Source organism: Pinus tabuliformis, chromosome 9 (assembly GCF_031772625.1).
Source record: "Pinus tabuliformis cultivar Carrire ecotype Pingquan chromosome 9, CPIR1, whole genome shotgun sequence".
Lineage (NCBI taxonomy): Eukaryota > Viridiplantae > Streptophyta > Pinopsida > Pinales > Pinaceae > Pinus > Pinus tabuliformis.
In genome coordinates this window covers 1,985,983,639-1,986,003,167 of record NC_142307.1, presented here as the reverse complement: position 1 = coordinate 1,986,003,167, position 19,529 = coordinate 1,985,983,639, and the positions used below count along the sequence as shown (strand labels likewise).

The window sequence follows — 19,529 nt, the reverse complement described above, 5'->3', positions numbered from 1 at the left end:
ATGGCTATGGTGTTTAGTTTTAAAAATTAATTGTTATGTTCTACACTTCTCTCATTATTATCTTCTGTTATAATTCTGAGGCGTTAATAAAAGACTTCGTAAAAAAGTAATTTATGGAATGTTAATGTCTTAATTTTTTATTCTAAAATGTTAATGACTTAAAAAATTAATTATGAAATTTAAATGTCTTTAAAAATTTTAATGTAATTGCGTATTTTAATTTTTAATTGTTTATTGATAATATATTATAATTTGAATTTTATATGTAGTAACCTATAGACCATTACTATTATGGAACCATCATAGCATGAGCAGAGTCAAGGGAAAATCCTCAAAACAGACCCAAAATCTCTTCTATAGTAGTATGTGGAGAGTATTGGAAAAAATCTCAGTGGTGGTTCATATAAATGGAAGTGCAATGAATGTTAAGATATCAAAAATGGCTCATATACTAGAGTGAAGACCAATCTCACTGGTCAAACTAACACAGGGGTGCAAGTATGCACTAGGCCAAAAGATGCAAATGGAAAACCTGACTAAGGTTTGAGTCCTAGAAAAATTAAATTCTATGCATCTTTGTAAGAAGTTGTTGATAAGAAGCTTGCTAAGGGAAAACACCTTGTGCAAAGCTCTACAACTAAGCCTCCATTGCCATCTAGGCCTGCTGCCACAACTAATAAAAGGCCTACTCTAGGCCCTCTTGAAGCAGCTTTCAATAATCAAGGTAGAGACACAGTTGATGAACATGTAGCGTGTTGCACCTATGAACTTTTAGCACTTCATTAACTACCTTAATAATTTGTTGCCAATAATGGGAATGCACCAAATTGAAGGCAGAAATAGGGGTGTCCACCATTTCTATTGGATGGAGAGACTAAAGAAACCGCTCACTAGTTAATGTTGTTGCAATATGCCCCCAACATGCAATGTTTTTGAAGGTTTTTTATTGCAGTGGAATAGAGAAAGATGCATCTTTCATATCCACAATTCTTATTGATGCAATAGAAAGTGTGGGGCCACATAATGTTGTCTAAGTCATTACCGACAACGCACATGTTTGTAAAGTTGCAGGTTTGATTGTGGGGGGTCGATATGATCACATCTTTTGGACTCTATGTGCAATACATTCATCGAACCTTATGTTTTCCAAGGTTGGTGAGATTGAATGGATTAATGAAATATATGCAGCAACAAAAAAAATCCAAATGTTCATAACCAATTATTCAATGTCTCAGGCCATATATCGAGGTTTTGCAAAGTTGGAGACACTGAAGGTACTCTTTTTTTAATCAATATTATTTCTATTAAAAATTTTAATTTTAATTACAAATTTATGTATGATTTCTCATTTGAGATTTGACTTTTTCAAAATTCTAGGTTGTTGAAACTCGTTTTTCCTCCCACTCTCTTTTCATAAAGAGGCTTGTGGAAGCGAGACAAGCAATGGACATTGACCCTCTTTGGGAATCATGGAGGACTTCCACTTCTGATATAGGGAAAAAATGCAAGTCCATCATTCTTGATTATGTATGATGGGACAAGTTCCAATACCTTTTGTGGTTTACTGAACCAATCTTGACCTTGATCAGAACATTTAACACAGATACACCTTGCTTGGGGGAAGTTTATGAAAACATTGATAGTATGCTGAAGAAGATAAGCGAAATTATCAGGGCAAGTGAAAATGCTCATTTTGAAACATTCTATTATGAAGTGAAGGCCATAGTTACAGAAAGGTGGAACAAAATAACCACACCATTACACATTTTGGCCTATGCATTGCACCCCAAATATTATCATTCCAAAATTTTGTCTTTACCTAGTAGAACAATTCCAAACAAGGATTATGAAGTGGTATAAGGACACAAGACTACTTTGAGGAAAATTTATAGAGATGTGGGAGTGGCAATGGAAGTACGCCAAGAATTTAGAGGATTTGTACAATCTACTAGTAGCTTTTCATATCCAATAGCTATGGATGATCAAGGGCATCTTGATTCTATTATTTGGTGGGGCTTCCATGGTGGGGATAACATTCATCTCTCGATTTTAGCCACCAACTTGTTATCGCAGGTTGTTGTTTCCTCATTAGCTGAGAGGAATTGAAGTACATATGGCTTCATCCATTCAATGAAGTGAAATAGGCTAGGAGCGATAAAGGCTGAGGATCTTATATATGTTCATTCCAATATCCGTCTTCTATCACATGTTGAACCAGAGTATGAAAAAGGTCTAAGTAGGATGTGGGATGTGGAGCCTGAGATCTCTGTCTTGAACCTGACACTAAATGCCATGAGTCACCTCAACCTACTTGTGGATATTGTTCCACCAACAGTCCAACCTGCTAATGCAACTTCCTACATTACAAACCTCCATCATATATTCATGATGTACAGTTGCAATATGCATAAGATAATGTAGATCCATTTGAGGATTTGTAGTTAAATCTACTGCACATTATGATATTAATAGAGTGGTCATGGGTGAGAGGCTCATCTTTGTACTTACTATTATCATTTATGATATTATCCCTTTTGTATGAAGGAGGATGCATCATTTCAGCATTTCAATCTTCATATTTATAATATATCTAATGGCTTTAGATTTAAATGTTGTGATTTATAAATGGATTTGATTTTTGAACTCTAAAAGTGTGTGTTTTTTTTTTAATTTTAAAATATTATTATAGTTTTTTGTACTTGGCATATCCTTGCAGTATCTGGATCTTAGATTTTCAAAAAACTAGCGAATCTGGATTCGTATCTGAATCTTGGTAACTTAGATCTATTGTTGTAATTTTGATTGCTTCAATAAAATTACTTGACTTTCTTCCTTAAAATATATCTAATACTTCAACAAGAAGTTGAGTAAGAAAAAAGATAATGTTTTCGAGCTGCACTACACAAAAAGTTAAAAATATATTATAAAAATGGGTTGAAGAAAAATTGTTCCCCTTAGTGACCTGCACAGGCAATTGAAAAGGTTACTTATTAAAATTAATCAGAAGATTTAGATGCCCATCATCCATTATAAACAATCAAGATAAACACTTCCAAAAATATAGTTGTTTAATCTCAGGATGTATAACCTCATAGGAAGCTATACGATCATACTCAAGCAAATGGCGGACAGAAAACTTTGAATAATATCATACCCACAGGGCTGACAATTTTTTCAAATATGGACAAAGATGATTGGGATCACGAAATTCCTAATATTTTATGGGCTTACAAGACCAATTTACCAAAATTACACTATACCAATGGCCATACAGTACCAATTTACCAGAATTACACAATACCAATGAGCATATAGGACCAATTTACCAAAATTACTGCATGCCAATAGAAGCACACACTAGAAGGTATTGCTCCAATGTTGTTTATTGGTATTACCTTGAGGATAATACATTATCTAATTTAGCACCTTCTCATGTATATTCTTAGATACATATCAAAATATGTCAAGGATCCATCAAGAATCCATACCCAATTTTGATATGCAAAGTATCCACATAACATATTTCCCATATATGGCTGGTGATCTGGATCTTGGGGGGAGGCCCCCAAGATCTAACAGATTGAAATGGATCTTGGGAGGAGAAACCCCCAAGATCTGAAAACTTGAAATGGATCTTGGGGTAGAGACCCCCAAGATCTGAAAACTTGAATTTCCAGAAGAAAAATAAGGAGAATGCCCAATAAACAAAACCACAAAGAAACTTTTTATTAAAACCGATAATAACTGTAAAGGCTACATTGTGGCAGACAATCTGTCCTTTTACAAAATGTGACTTGTTACTTATAGTATTTTTCAGTTACAATACCACGGGTCAATTCCATGGGTGAATGAATACCATGGATGGATTTTACAATACCACGGGCGGATGCCATTTATGATACCATGGGTAAATTCCATGGGTCGATGAATAATATGGGTGGATGAGTACCATGGGTTGATTTTACAATACCACGAGCGGATGTCATTTACAATACCATGGGTAAATTCCATGGGTCGATGAATAATATGGGTGGATGAGTACCATGGGTTGATGCCATTTTCCATTCGGATCATTCCTCCCTCCTTAAGAAGCAATGGTCCCTAGTGCGTAAAGTTCCCTCCTGTGACGCCTTTGTTGAATATGAAGAGCCACTGAAGATAAGGGTTTTATGTGGTTAACCCATAACCATGATAAACGAAAATCCGAGGATAGAGATACCCTGTAATGCTTGTGACCAACTGTGATGATGATAGTGTGCGGCCTAGCAAATGAACTTCGATGAAATGTGGATTTGTGGATGACCCATAACCATGACAAATGAAGATCCGAGGATAGAGATACCCTGTAATTCTTGTGACCAACTATGATACTAATAGTGTGCGGCCTAGCAAATGGACTTCGATGACAAGGATTTTATGCGGTTGACCCATAACCGTGATGTTGGTTGCTGATGAAATAGCAGGTGCCTACATAGCCTGGGGTGGGAGAGCACATCTCCAAATAACCCAAGACGAATGCTGTTATGTTGAAACTAATGAAAGTGACGCAGGCGTCTACTAAAGTGGGGTGGGATGGCACGTCTCCAATGGGAACCCACTTCGAATGCTGATTCAGAATTAAAATGGGCATAACTCAGTCAATATAACTCAAAATATTTATTATAACCTGTTTTTGGAAGCAGAAGGACCATTTTGCATCTTCCCATGTGATAAAAATCCTTATCTGAACACTCTAGAATCTCAGATTCGCGCTGCAACAGTTCTGCCATCATAGAATAGTTGATTTTAAATCAGCGATATCTCCCACATCCGTACTCTGATTAGACCCATTTTTTTTTTTGAAATTGGGTGATTTTTCAAGAAGAGCTCAGATCTACAATCCCTTTTCTGAAATTCTACACAAAAACTTCAAAAAATGACAGAAGAGTTGTCGTCCACCAGTTGTCGTCAGAAAAAAATTCTATGACGTAGCTGATTTTAAATCAGCGATATCTCCCTCATCTGGACTCTAATTCGGGAAATACTTTTTTGAATTTTGATATCTTTTCGCAAAGAATCCAGATCTGATATTTGTTTTTGTAAATTTTGTACCAAATGTTTCAGATCTAATCTGCAAACTCGCCGCCCAAAAACTTTCTTGCAAAAAAATAAATAAATAAATAAATAAATAAAAAATATTCTTCCCGATTGGCCCAAGAAAATGCTCTGTGGAGGATGTAGCACATGCCTGAAGTTTGTTGAACGTTGCTGCAAAATTTGAAACTGAAATATGCATCAAACCCTCATTCCCATGGAATCATAACCTGCTCTGATACCACTGATCCGGATCTTGGGGGGAGACCCCCAAGATCTAAGAGATTGAAATGGATCTTGCGAGAAAGACCCCCAAGATCTGAAAAAAATTGAAATGCGAGAAGAAAAATAGGAGAATGCCCAATAAACAAAACCACAAAGAAACTTTTTATTAAAACCGATAATAATTGTAAAGGCTACATTGTGGCAGACAATCTGTCCTTTTACAAAATGTGACTTGTTACTTATAGTATTTTTCAGTTACAATACCACGGGTCAATTCCATGGGTGAATGAATACCATGGGTGGATTTTACAATACCACGAGCGGATGCCATTTATAATACCATGGGTAAATTCCATGGGTCGATGAATAATATGGGTGGATGAGTACCATGGGTGGATTTTACAGTACCACGGACGGATGCCATTTACAATACCATGGGTAAATTCCATGGGTCGATGAATAATATGGGTGGATGAGTACCATGGGTTGATGCCATTTTCCATTTTCCATTTTCCATTGTCCAGCAAATGAAGCAGCGGTGGAGTTGCTACAATCATTCTCCAAGTGGGAGATTGTTCTGTGTGGAGCATGATTGTTCAGAGGTCTTTGTTTCAGCCGGATGTATACCCCAGGAAGTTTTGTACACCCCTCCACGCGGGGGGTGCGGGGGGTTTCGGGGGCAGCGCCCCCAAAGCTAAAAACAGCTGTAAAATTGCCTTGTAAAAGTATAGTAATTTCTAGTCAATCTGGGTCGTTCATTGGCGGATGATCTGACGGTAGAACTTATGTTTAGTTTAGGGATTTTTGCCCTAGAAGGCAACCCCTCTATTTGTATGAGGATATTGTATTTGAGGCTGTGATATAGGTGTGTATTCTGTGAGCGAGAAACAGAGAGGTGAGACTATGAGAGAAAACAGAGATATTACAGCGGATTTGCTGTAGGTTGTGTCTCTTCATTTTGCTGGATAATAGAAAGGAAGAACTGGTTGTTTGGGGTGGACGTAGCCCAAACTAGGTGAACCACGTATATCTGTGTCTCTCTTGTTTTGTGTGTTTTCTGTGTTTATATTTCTGCAATATTTTATGTGTTATATTGCTCCGTAATATATAATTTTCTAACACTGGACACGTCGGGATGTTGTCCCATTATTGTTCCAAGAACAATCTGGAAACCGAAAAGACTCATCTTACGAGGTTTTTAAAGAGAATGGATTCAAGAGACAACAAGGTATCAAAGCCTTCCAAAATGCTAATAAAAGGCCAAGAGAAAAAGATCAAATGAATAATGTTGTTGGCAAAGTCCATCTCCCTTATATTCATGATTCATGGAACTACTGACAAGATTGTCTATATTTTGGAAAAGAAAAACATTATGGCCACCTTTAAGCCCATAAACACCATTCAAATCTACTCTCTCACTGATCCTATGTGTCAGAAATATGTTTATTTAATTCCTTGTTCATGTGGGAAGTCCTAAGTTGTTGAAATTGGACACTCCATAAAGACTAAGATTCATGAACACTCTGCAGACATAAAGCATAATCATTTAAAACTTCGACATTAGCTAAACACTATAATAATACTAAACACCATATTTCCATTGAAAATACTTGCATCATTGCCACTAATGATCACTATCATCATAGACAATTCAAGGAACTCGTCGAAATAAGGAAGCACCCTAATAACCTCAATAGAGACAAAGGTTGAAAAATTAGTGAGAATAGGTTTCCTACTCTAACCATCGTGTTGGTAACTAACTAACCCCTTCTCCCTCCACTTTTAAATTAACTCCTTAATAACATTATTCCTTTACATTTAAAATTTTCTTATCCTTTGTATCACCATACTTTAAAGTTTATATCAATAATTAATTCTTACATATCATTAATATTTTATATTCATTAGTAATGATATTTAAATATCATAATATTTAATATTAATATTAATATTTAAATATTATAAATTGCTAGGTCCCTATATATTTGTGTAATCCCTCATTGTTATTGTCTGTGTATCCCCCTCATTGTTATTGATGTGCCTATGTAGTCCACATATTGTTATTATTATGCCCCATAGAAGCCCAATATTGTTATTGTTATGCCCTTACATTATTATTGTTATGTCGACTCTGTTTCTATTGTGACCCCTTAGACTCCTATATATATAGAAAGGAGGTTTTGTCATTTGAATCATCCAAGAATTGTTCATTTTTGTAATGTAAAGGGGGTTTCCCCCTCAAAGAGGTTAATTTTGAAGTCATTGAACTATCTCTTCTTCTATTTTGTGAGTTGGTTGCATAACATTTGGTATCAGAGCTTGAGATTCTAAGGTTTCGCTTCTTCAAACAAGTCATCTTGGAATTTTCTCTATAACTTTTTTTCTATAACTTTATCATGTGGAGACGAAATATTGGTGAACTTCGTTTAAAAATTTCAGACCTTGGTTCGCTATAGTTTCAAAGATATGATCCAAGGAAGTTAGGGTTTTTACAAGCTCCAAAATTGTGTCTCAAATAGGTGACCTACTTCATAACTTTCGTTTCAGGCATCAGATTTGAATTCTGTTATAAGTGATTGAAAGTGAACAGACTGTGGTTTTTCGTGTAGCAATTTCAAGGCCGAAGGTCGAAACAGTGACAGGTGGCACTCCATATAAGTTCGCTCTACTAAACTAGTCTATAATCATGTCATCGTGGGAGATCAAACATAACTTTTTTCTGAAGACTCCAATCTTGGTATGACTTGTGGAGTTGGAAAGAAGGCTCAGAGTGATACCACAGGAAGGAATTTGATACCTTGGAGATCCGAAATTATATAGGTACAACAAATTCAATATCGAGCTCCTACAAAGCGGAAAATAAAATGTGTAGTTTTTAAAATTTTCATAAGTTTTGTTTGAAAAATTAATTTGAAGTGATTCAAGGGGCATAATGAAGCATAATTATCATTAATTGATGTCCTGAAGAAATAAAAAGGAACATCTAGTAATCAACCTGAAATCTCTACTATGACACATGAAGAAGAGGAAGAAATGCAACATGATATATCAAAATCACGAGACCAAATGCAATAAATTTCACTTTCATAAAAAGTGACAGAAGCTAAGATGGATGGTTTGAAAAAAGACATGGAAGGTTTAAAAGAAGGTTTGACAAAGTTGCTACAAGAAAGGATTCTTAATGGAGAAAAAGTTGTAGAGGAAACTCATGATGAGAATAAAAGAAATGTTAATCATGATTTAATAGACTCTAACGTTGGATTGAAAACCCACCATATTCCAAAGATCGATATGAGGAAGTTTGAGGCAAGCATCCCGTAACATAGATACTACAGATGGAGCAATATTTTAATCTCCATAATGTATAAAATAGATAAAAGGTACGCATTGCAACTTTATATTTAGAACCCAATCAGTTTGTATGGTATCAATGGTTTTGCTCTCGTAAACAAATTGTCACTTGGTCAATTTTTACAGAGGAAATGGTAACACATTATGAGGATACAAAAAACAACACCTTCTTTAGCAAATTGATAAATCTCAAACAAAAGCGTTCAATGGTGGAGCACATTGAGGACTTTCAAAAATTGAATATAAGGGTAAATGATATTCCGAAGGAGCATAGGATTGATGTCTTCATAGGGACTTTAAATGATAACATCAAACATGAGGTTCGCCTTTGGGAACCTGATTCATTAGAAAAGGCATTCAGGTTGACAAAAAAAATTGAAAGTAAAATTATGGCAACAAGAAAGCCTACCACTCACAACTATAAATATGGAAGTGTTGTTGCTCCTAGCCTTCCACAACCTACAAGGTTGACACCACAACAATTGGAAGAAAAAAGAGCAACAGGCCTTTGTTATAGTTGTGATAAAAAATACACTAAAGGTCATAAGTGTGTTGAGAATAAATTATTTTACATAGATTATGAAGAGGAGGAATAAAAGGAGTAGGAAACATCAAAAGAATAGGATATACACCAGGAACCAACCCCAGAGAACCAAAAAAAAAAAAAAAATGAATTTGACCATATCTTGTAATGCATTGGCAGGAATTACCACTCCACAAACTCTCAAGATAGAAGCACACATCAAGAAGAAAAATGTAATAGTGTTGATTGATTCAGGTAGTACCCATAATTTTATTCATTGTAAGATAACCAAGGAATTGAATTACTTCCTATATCCAGCACCAGAGTGTCAAGTGATGGCTGCAAATGGAGGAACCATAAATTGCTTCGAAAAGTGCCATAATATCAAGCTATCCATGGGAGAATATGTATTGAATAGTCCAATGCTTTCCATTCCAATGGGTGGTGTTGATGTTGTACTAGGAGTGCTGGTTACAATCTTTGCATATGACAAACTTTTAATTTTCAAGAATTTTCCTTGAATTTGTTTTGGGAAGGAAAGGAAGTTGAATTAAGGGGTATCGCAGGGAAATTAGGAAAGATAATCAATTCTAATGGCATGACAAAACTTCTAAAGAAAGAAAAACGGGGCGTAATTGCCCAATTATGTTCACGAGAGGTTCAAACATCGAAATCATCTATTTCTTCAGATCTCCAAAAGGTCTTGGACAATCATTCTAAGGTATTTGAGACTCCCAAAGGCCTCCCACCTATTCGTGATCATGATCATGCAATTCATTTGATTCCAAGAAATGTTCCTCTAAACATCAGGGCTTAGGAAGGAAAAATCATATTGGAACCCGAAGCAGTCACGAAAACAAGAACTCGACAGCAACGAAATCAATCAATTTCATAGTATCTCATCAAGTGGAAAAACTTATTTGCTGAAGATTCCACATGGAAGGATGAGAATATTATAGAGATGCATAAAGAACTACTCAAGCGTTGAGGACATTACTTTTTTGAAGGAGAGGGGCATGTTAGGTCCCTATAATACTAGAGTATTCCCTCATTGTTATTGTCTGTGTATCCCCCTTATTGTTATTGTTGTGCCCATGTCGTCATCATATTGTTATTATTATGCCCCATAGAAGTCCACTATTGTTATTGTTGTGCCCTTACATTATTATTGTTATGTCAGCTTTGATTATATTGTGACCCCTTAGACTCTTATATATAGAAATGAGGTTTTGTCATTTGAATCATCCAATAATTTCTCATTTGTGTAATGTAAAGAAGGTTGCCTCCTCAAATAGACTAATTTTGAAGTCGTTGATATATCTCTTCTTCTATTTTGTGAGCTAGTTGCATAACATAAATATTATCATATTGCAATATATTTATTCTTCATTTAAAGTTTTTTAAGGCTTTTTATCTGCTCCCCTTTCCCATTTTTATTTCACATTTAGTTTCCTCCTTTTTACTATATATATATATTACTTTTTAGTGCATCAAACTTTCTAATATTTCATACATAAATATTATCATATTGCAATATATTAATTCTTCACTTAAGGGTTTTTTTTAAGGCTTTTTATCAGCTCCCCTTTCTCATTTTTATTTTACATTTAGTTTCCTCCTTTTTACTATATATATTACTTTTTGGTGCATCAAACTTTCTGATATTTCATTTATCTGGATGATGAATAGCATATGTTGATAATGAATAACATATATTGGTTGGAAGTAGAATTTCATTTAAATTTCTCCTTTTCTATATGTAACCTTTTGGTGAATCAAACTCCACTCTTTCATTTATCCCAATGATGAATAGCATATATTCGTTGGAAGCAGAAGAAAACCATATGCAACAAATCTAGAAACAATTTATCGAAAAAAAACAATCTGAAGTCACAATCTAGGCAGTTATGTTCGTGTCAAAGTACATGTCGGACCGATCAAGTATGTTTGATTAGGCAAACAAATAGTCAAGCAGAACTTGTAACTTACTCCAACTATTATAAATATCTAAACAATGAAAAATGACAAGTTTGGTCTGCAATCTTGTGTATGTTACAGTCCTCACTGAACATTAACGTTAACATTAACAGTGACATTAACATCCCCTTATGTTCTCATACCTAAGTCTTCATCTTCTTCCATACACACAACATTTTGCTTTTCCACACTATCACCACTTTGCTGCCATTGTTTCACCTATGCACCAATATCCTTCTTATTGGATTTTTTAAATGAATAGTACATAATTTTGTGATGTATAGGAATAGTAAGATTTTAATGGAAGGGTAGTTAATTTAAATGATGAATATGGTAAATAAAGAAGTATATTTGACATTTCTAATTTATGGTATTGGAGTGATTTTTTTAAAAAATCAATTTTGTATTTCTCACCACTTTAAGTTCTTGAAATAATTGGTGAGCCAGTACCCATCATATATTTTTTGTATTTTTTTCTTTCCTTCTTCTTGTGTAGAGATATTTGAGTGAGCATGGTACTTGCTATTAAATTTTAATAGCTAAAGCATTTAGCTAATTAATAAAAATTTGGTTTAGTAACAAGCATAATATGCTTAAACTTTACAAACTATGTACAACTAGATGATGGAAAATTGGTCTAATCAAGAGCATGGCAGGCCATCAACAACCAAACAACCTAGATAATAGAAAATTAACATAATCAAGATCACTATAAGCCATTAACAATCAAATTTTAAACTTTACAAATTACACAAAACAATGTACAACTACTTGAAATAAAGTAGAAACATCAATTCCACCTTCAATGATTAGTAAAATAATAAACATTATACATAGATCAAATTAATATATATATATATATATATATTATTTTCTAAATATAAAATATATTTATATTATAATTTACCATAAAGTACATTTTGAACTACACATCATTACAATATCCATGTTCATTCATATTTGGTTTATTGAATAGCAAAAACTCTTAATGAGAATTTTCTATCACTAGATTCTACACATCATTACAATATCCATGTTCATTCATATTTGGTTTATTGAATAGCAAAAACTCTTAATGAGAATTTTCTATCACTAGATTAAGTTTGAAAATATTTTCTTTGGCAGCTAACTTACAAATTCTCACAAAACAGACTCCAATTAATAAATTTTAATGGCGGAGTAAGAAGATCGAGAGGAAATAAATTTTTATTAAATAACTTCAGATATAAAATAGATATTTAAGAAAATTAATAAAATAATAATTAAATTAAAAGTTATTCAATTTTAAAGAAAGGGAAAACTGTTCTTTCATTGTTTATAAACTTATCTTATTACAAGTTTACTAAATTTCAAGTAAATGTGAAATTAAATCTACTTACATATTTTTAAAAAGAAACTTAGAGTAAATTAAATTGAAAATATATAGAACAATAATGGCATACTCCATAGATACATAGAAATAAATACATGTTTAGAAGTATGTAAAATAGATAATTTCTAAATTTTTATAGAAAAAAAATTAAGGGTCCCCCTCCGTGGTATAGATGATTTGGAAGACCTAAAAAAGAGGCATTTTTCTATTTCCCATATTACCCCAATATGAAGTATGGACAACGTGTCATAGAAGCCGGTTAGGTTGCCTGCTTGTAGGTTAGCGAGTCATGTTTCTTCCCGATTAGCTCTTGATGCAAGAAGAAACTATGACAGGCTTCACAAACTGCAGAGGCGGAAGCTCATTGTCATAAAACTATTCTTATTCTAAAATTATTTATTTGGGTAATTAATCATCATAAATTTTATTAAAGAAGTAAATGAGTATAAGTATTTTGGGATTGATTTTAACAATAAATTTAATTGGTAGGACGACAGAAAGAAGAGAATTTTAAGAGGGTGGAAAGCATTATATGCTCTTCAAAGCAAATGTAGAGAGGCAGAGCTATGAGATTGGAAAATGATTAAAGTGCTTTTTGGACTCCTAGTTTGTCCAATAATGCTCTATGGGTGTGAATTGTGGGCTCGCAGCACTACCATCTCAAAATAGAAACAAATTGAGAAAATCCAAAAAAGCTTGATCATGAGCAAGTTCAAAATAAAAAGTTCAGTACCTTATGAGATAATGTTGAGTGAAACAGTGAAGCAATTGCAATCTTCAATGAAGACATGAGTGGAAGAAAGAAAACATAGCTGAAACAAAACTACACATGGATGCAAAAATGGGATATATAGCAAAGAGCTAAAGGATTTTGTTATGGAGAAGTTTCGTAAACAGGTATGGGGAAAAGAGTTGGGTAGAAAGAATAAATATTAAATTGATGAATTCAACCCTACGTGTGATCTACAACAAAAAGAGTTATGTTAAACACACATGGGAAACATAGAATAGGAAAGATAAATCATGTGAGTTCATTTTTTATTAACATCAGATATACATTTATAGTACAATATGTGACTCTTGGGTTTCATATCCCAAGGTCTCTTGGACTGCTTTTGTCCATTCAACTTCCACACTAACCCATTTAGGATTAGGTGTCCAACATTCCCCCCCTTAATCCGAAGGGTTATGTATGAGTCCAAGAAGAGAGTTGTAATACAAAATGTACAAAAAATGCATGGCAGCACTAGGCTGAATGTGCTCTATGAAATGTTGGTAAAAAGGGCGGTGGTTTAAGGATGACCACCAACACTGGAACGCTTAGTGCAGTTCCCAGAACTCTTCCAATACTGGCAAGAAACTGAAGTTTTCTGCTAGAGGAAGTGATCCTATTGTTTTAAAGAGGGAAACCTTCAACCATAAAAGGGAGGTCTCACCCCGCATAAAAGGTAAAACTTCAACCTGAAAAGGGAAGTCTCAACCTGTGATGGTTTAAGGATAACCAACAACTCTGGAATGCTTAATGCAATTCCTGGAACTCTTCCAAAACTGGCAAGAAGCTAGAGTCTTCTGCTAGAGGAAGTGTTCTTAATCTGTGATGGTTTAAGGATGACCAACAACTCTGTAATTCCTGGAACTCTTCCAAAACTGGCAAGAAGCTGGAGTCTTCTGCTAGAGGTAGTGTCCCAGATTGCCAACTGAAGGCATGTTCAGGCATCTTTGTCTCTGGCTACAACTCTGAAACTGGTGTGGCAGGTTGTGGCTCAGGCTCGTTTGATGTGACTTTGAAGCTTGTAGATGACCATCATTTCCCCCCCTGTCAGGTACAAGGTGAGAAGATGGAGAAAACTCAACTGCAAGACTGTTCAATACTCTAGAACAAGTTCTAACATGCGTTTGGAATATCTTCTTGGCTGTTGATGCCCATTGCCAAGAAGCGATCCATCCAAGATGAATCTTTGTTCTTGCAGGACGTTTATTTCTGAAGCATCTATGTGAAGAATGACTGGTTTTATGACAGTGCTTACATGGATGAAGATCAAAACAGTGATCTTTCAAATGGCCAACTCAGTTACAGTGTTGGCATTTTAAGATCTGTTGTTATTGTTGTTGTTGTTGCTGCTGCTGCTGTTGTGGAAGAGGGGCAGAGTCTGGAACAGCTGAAGCTGAATTGTCATGAGGAGCAGGTGAACTGTCATAAATGAATCCAGCACTCTGAAACTGAATGGGCTTGGTGTAGTCTGGAATATGAAAGGACAAGTCCTTGTCATATCCAAGACCAGTTCTGTGCTTGTTGTGGACAAGCTGTTCCCAAGGTCTGATGATGGGCTTGGGAAGTGCAGACTGAACTTCTGCATCTGCATGTACAACTGCTGCTTTATCTGAATGAACTGTAACATTATTGACTTGCTGTTTATGGGAGTCTGTTTCATTGTTCTGAACAGAAACAGGTTCAGAATGATGACTCCACTGCTGTAATTCTTCCTGCTGCAGTTGTGATTCAAGCTGCAAAAACTCTATCTTTTCTTGTGCATATTGCAGACATGTTTGAATGTCTGAAAGAGAGGCTTTGTTAATTTTGACTGTGCTGTTAGCAGTGGACATGATTAGAGTTCTCAATAACTCTAATATTCTTTCAAGCTTAGCCATTTTTCTACACCTTAAAAATCCTCCAAATCCCACAGAAAAATGTAAGCTGCTAAATATCTTCAAGTTGCACAAGAGAGCCCTATAGCTTAAAGGGAAAAATCAACCAGAGATATCTTGAAACTGTCAAAATTATACAAATATCACCGGACTTTCAGAGATTCTGTTCTTTAAATTCAGCAAATGTTAGGAAGAACAGTGGCTGTAGATAAGTGTTATAACATCAAAGAAGCTCCATCATTACAGAGAAAACACCACAGTGATAATATATGCAACGTATTCAGCTCCAAGACAGAGAAATAAATATGGAGTGTCTTCAATATATTCACAGCCACACATCCAATGAGATGAGGAAGTTTGAGACCCTCTATAGCAGAGGTACATCACCAAACATCACTTCCAATAGTCCATACTCATTAAGATTTCAAGCACAGGTACAGTGATATGCTGCTCAACTGAAACAACCACAGAAAATACAAGTTTGTAGCCTTGGGGCTAGATCATTCTTTATGCCACGAAGAAACAAGTACGCTGCCCAGGAAATGGAAGAATAGATTCCCTCTTCAGCACAGTCCTTGTATCATCATCAAACTCTGAAAATCCTCTGCAACCAATATGAATCAAATAACTAACTACTGGAAAAGAAAGCTCAAAGCAAGCTTTAAAACAGATGCCTCCGGGAGCTCAGTCCTCGCTTCTAGAAGTCTAAAAAAACACGCGATACTTCCTGGTGGGTAACCAGAATTTTACGTATAGAGGATGCCCAGTGGTCAAAATTGTACAGAAAAACAGACTTCCGGGGTGGCGGTGGGTGAAGGGTGGAATAGGATATTGGATTGGATTGCAAAGTGAAAAGCTGATTAAGAAGCAGTCTGCTCAGCGTTGGCGCTGTCAATCTCTAATCTCAAAAATCCACACTCTCCACGATGCTTCGTCTTCTACTTCTCGTTGGTTTTCTCCACCACGCGGCTCAGCTCTTGACTCGGTTTGGTTGAGTATACCACGTGTGAGGAGGCGTGTCTGCATTACTTGTAGGCAACCATCTTCTAATTCAATTGGGTCCCTCCTAAACATATCTCTCTATCCATCCAAATGAACGGATTCTCGCTGTATATATATATATAATGTATATATTCTCTGCCCAAAGTCCACGCTCTCTACAGCCCCTTTACTGTGTGCTCAAAGGCATCGGATTGCCTCATTCCCCACGCAATTCTCTGTTGTAATCTCACGTATGTATTTATATATACACGCATTCATACATAAATATGCTCTTCCTAAATTGCCGCGATGTATATCCATTAAGTATACGGCATCCACACCAGAGACGATGTAACATACGGCTTATTACGAGTTAACCTCAATATAATAAAATTAGCTTGTGAATATTCAAGGGAGACGCTCTGCTTTTTTTTTAATTTGAAAAACACATTGATTTTCGCTGCTAATGCGAAAGGGTTAAAGGCCTACGAGCTTATATACCTTACGGGCATAAATAAAAAGACCCTTCTTGCGATATCCCGTGGTACAAACGTTTTGGTCGAGAAAGGGACGGACGGAACTTGACGAACAATCGATTCGGTTAGCTGGTTCGGATCTGAAACAGCACCAATTTGCTTCTTCAACTAGACCACAACACCCACTGTGCAATTTAATTTCAGGCAAACGTTGGCAAACGCAATCACGTTGCTTCAGTTCTTGAAAATGGAATGGAGACGTCCCAAAACAGCTTTTGCAGCTCTCAGATGTCGAAGATGTGCCAAGCACAAGGCCCGCAGTCTGGTGAACAGCTTATTAACAACACGTTCAAACAGAATCCAGTTCTCTATAACGCTATTGATTCGCCGGGTGAAAGAGCAAATAGCCTACCACTGTCAGCGACCAAGAGTAGCCTCGTTCGTCACAGTAGCTCCCCTGCAGGAGTTTTGTCTCGGATGAATTCTGATGGTGAGGCAGCAAAACCTTTTTCCTTCAGAAATCCTACTTTCACACGTCAAAGGCAGGAAAACGATGAAAACAACGCGGACTGGGCCGAGAAAGGTCCGAAGAAACTTGCATTCAATAGATAATAGATTTCAGAAAACAGAGGCAGACGCAGCACAACACACGACGCGTTGCAAATGAACGAGAGAGGCGTTTGAGGACAGAATAATGGCAGAAGCGTTTTTGCATTTTTGCATGGGAGAATACAGAAAACGCATAGCTGACAAGCGCAGAGAACGTTTCAGGCAGATGCGTATGGCATAAATGAATTGCAAAATCCGATTCAGTTTGGTGCATTCAGGCAAACGTTACACTGGGCAGCGACAGAGGTGGTGCAGTGCACCATCATTTCAGTTTTAATGCTCTGCTCATTCAGAACGATGATACCAGCTGCGTCCTCCACAATTCTTTGTTAGGCAGCGTTCAACAAATCATCAATGCTTGCACTGATACACTTCGCTGGAGCTGTATGGCCGTCCAAAACCGCTACACACTGATTCAGATGAGAAATTATTCAGAATGCAGGTAATGTCAGACGCAAGTCTGATAAATGGAATATGACAGACCCCACACACTGTAACACAAGCGTCCACGGTTCAAACGTATGTCAGGTTTTAAGCAACAGCAATTTCAAGGGAATATGCCAGACAGAATTCGAATTTAAGTGATGGACATCATTCCGAGAATATGAAACGTTTATGATCAAAGAAGCGCAGGAATCATAAATAGAATATGTCAGGGCAGCGCAGGTTTGGATAATCAATGGAGGCCAGCATTATTCAAGGCAGCTCAGTCCAGTTGCTAAACCGTGAGAAAACTACACAGGCCACACATCATGGCTCCGATACCATGTTAAACACACATGGGAAACATAGAATAGGAAAGATAAATCATGTGAGTTCATTTTTTATTAACATCAGATATACATTTATAGTACAATATGTGACTCTTGGGTTTCAGATCCCAAGGTCTCTTGGACTACTTTTGTCCATTCAACTTCCACACTAACCCATTTAGGATTAGGTGTCCAACAAGTTCATTGGAGCTAGCATTTCCTGGAGGGAAAAGGTTCTTATTGCTCAATTAAAGACCAACTCACATCAACTTCTGTGTGAAACATGACGGTGGAAAAGGCCTAAAGAAGTTTGGGAAGAACAAGTGTGTACATTTTGCACGTCATGGGCTGTGGAATCTGAAAAACATTTCATTTTGGAATGTGATGCATTCAAAGGCATCACAGAAAGTTTCATTTTGGAATGTGATGCATTCAAAGACATCACAGAAAGTTATGAGAACATGTTAGCATCAGTTTCTTGGCATTATCTTTTTAGCAAGGGGATTGTTGGAAGATTGGGCCAGCTCCTCATCAATTTGAATCGGAAAAAAATAAATGGCAAAAAACAAAAACAGAAAAGTAATAATTTTATAAACTATTTTTAATCTCGTAAACCTTAAAATATCATTTATTTTTAATTTATTATAAAAATATTTATAAACCTTAAGATATCATTCTAGGACGACCTGCTTGACGAAATAACAGGGTAACTGGGCCGGAGACTTCTTTAGGGCAATGCATACACAACAATGATGAACTTTATACAATAACCCTGAAATCCGAGATAGTGCCGCAGCCTCTGCCTTATAAGAGATATAAGAGAGGAGCCGGATATTACCGATCGTGAAAGGAATTTTTGGCGAAAAGTTTCTTCCTCAGATTTCTATGCTACAATTCTACCTCGCCGCTTAATTTCTGCTCCCATTATAAGGGAAAGCCAGAGGAAAAAAAGAGGAGATTTCATAAAAGATTTTAAAATTGGGACTCAAGTTGAATTGCTAATAAAGAAGAATCGAATTAATTTTGTTTTTGTTTTTTTTTTATTCTTTAATGGGGAATCCTTGTTTACTATTTAGAGAAACTGAATGGAATAAATAGCGAATATGAATCTATTTAGCAAGGCTATTTTCATGTGGGGATAAACAAATTGTTATATCAGATTTATAAATAGAATAAATTGAAAGGGTTTGTTTAATTTTATTAAAAAATAGTTAATTTTGATTATTGTCGTTTAAAATTTATTTATTTATTTGAGATATATAGATTTAGCATCTGAAAAACATTTAAAAACATCTGAATATGTTAAATTACTAAGATTGTGAAAAATTTAAAATCTAAATTTGTAACTTTAACAAATCCCCATTACATTTAAAACAAATTAAATTAAAAACTATACCCAAAAATCTCCTAAACCCATGTTTTAAATTAGAAAATATACCCAAAAATCTACTAAACACATGTTTTAAATTAGAAAATATACCCAAAAATCTCCTAAACACATAACAAATAGAATAGAGCAAATTCCAATAAAAAAATCAAATCAG

The 19,529-nt window shown here is 35.6% G+C and overlaps 1 protein-coding gene across 1 annotated transcript in view; it reads right to left on the bottom strand.

Moving 5' to 3' along the window:
* LOC149156975 (protein MID1-COMPLEMENTING ACTIVITY 2-like) overlaps window positions 1-19,529 on the bottom strand; it is a 64,176-nt gene that overhangs the window by 44,196 nt on the left and 451 nt on the right. The gene's annotated exons all lie outside the window — the stretch shown is intronic.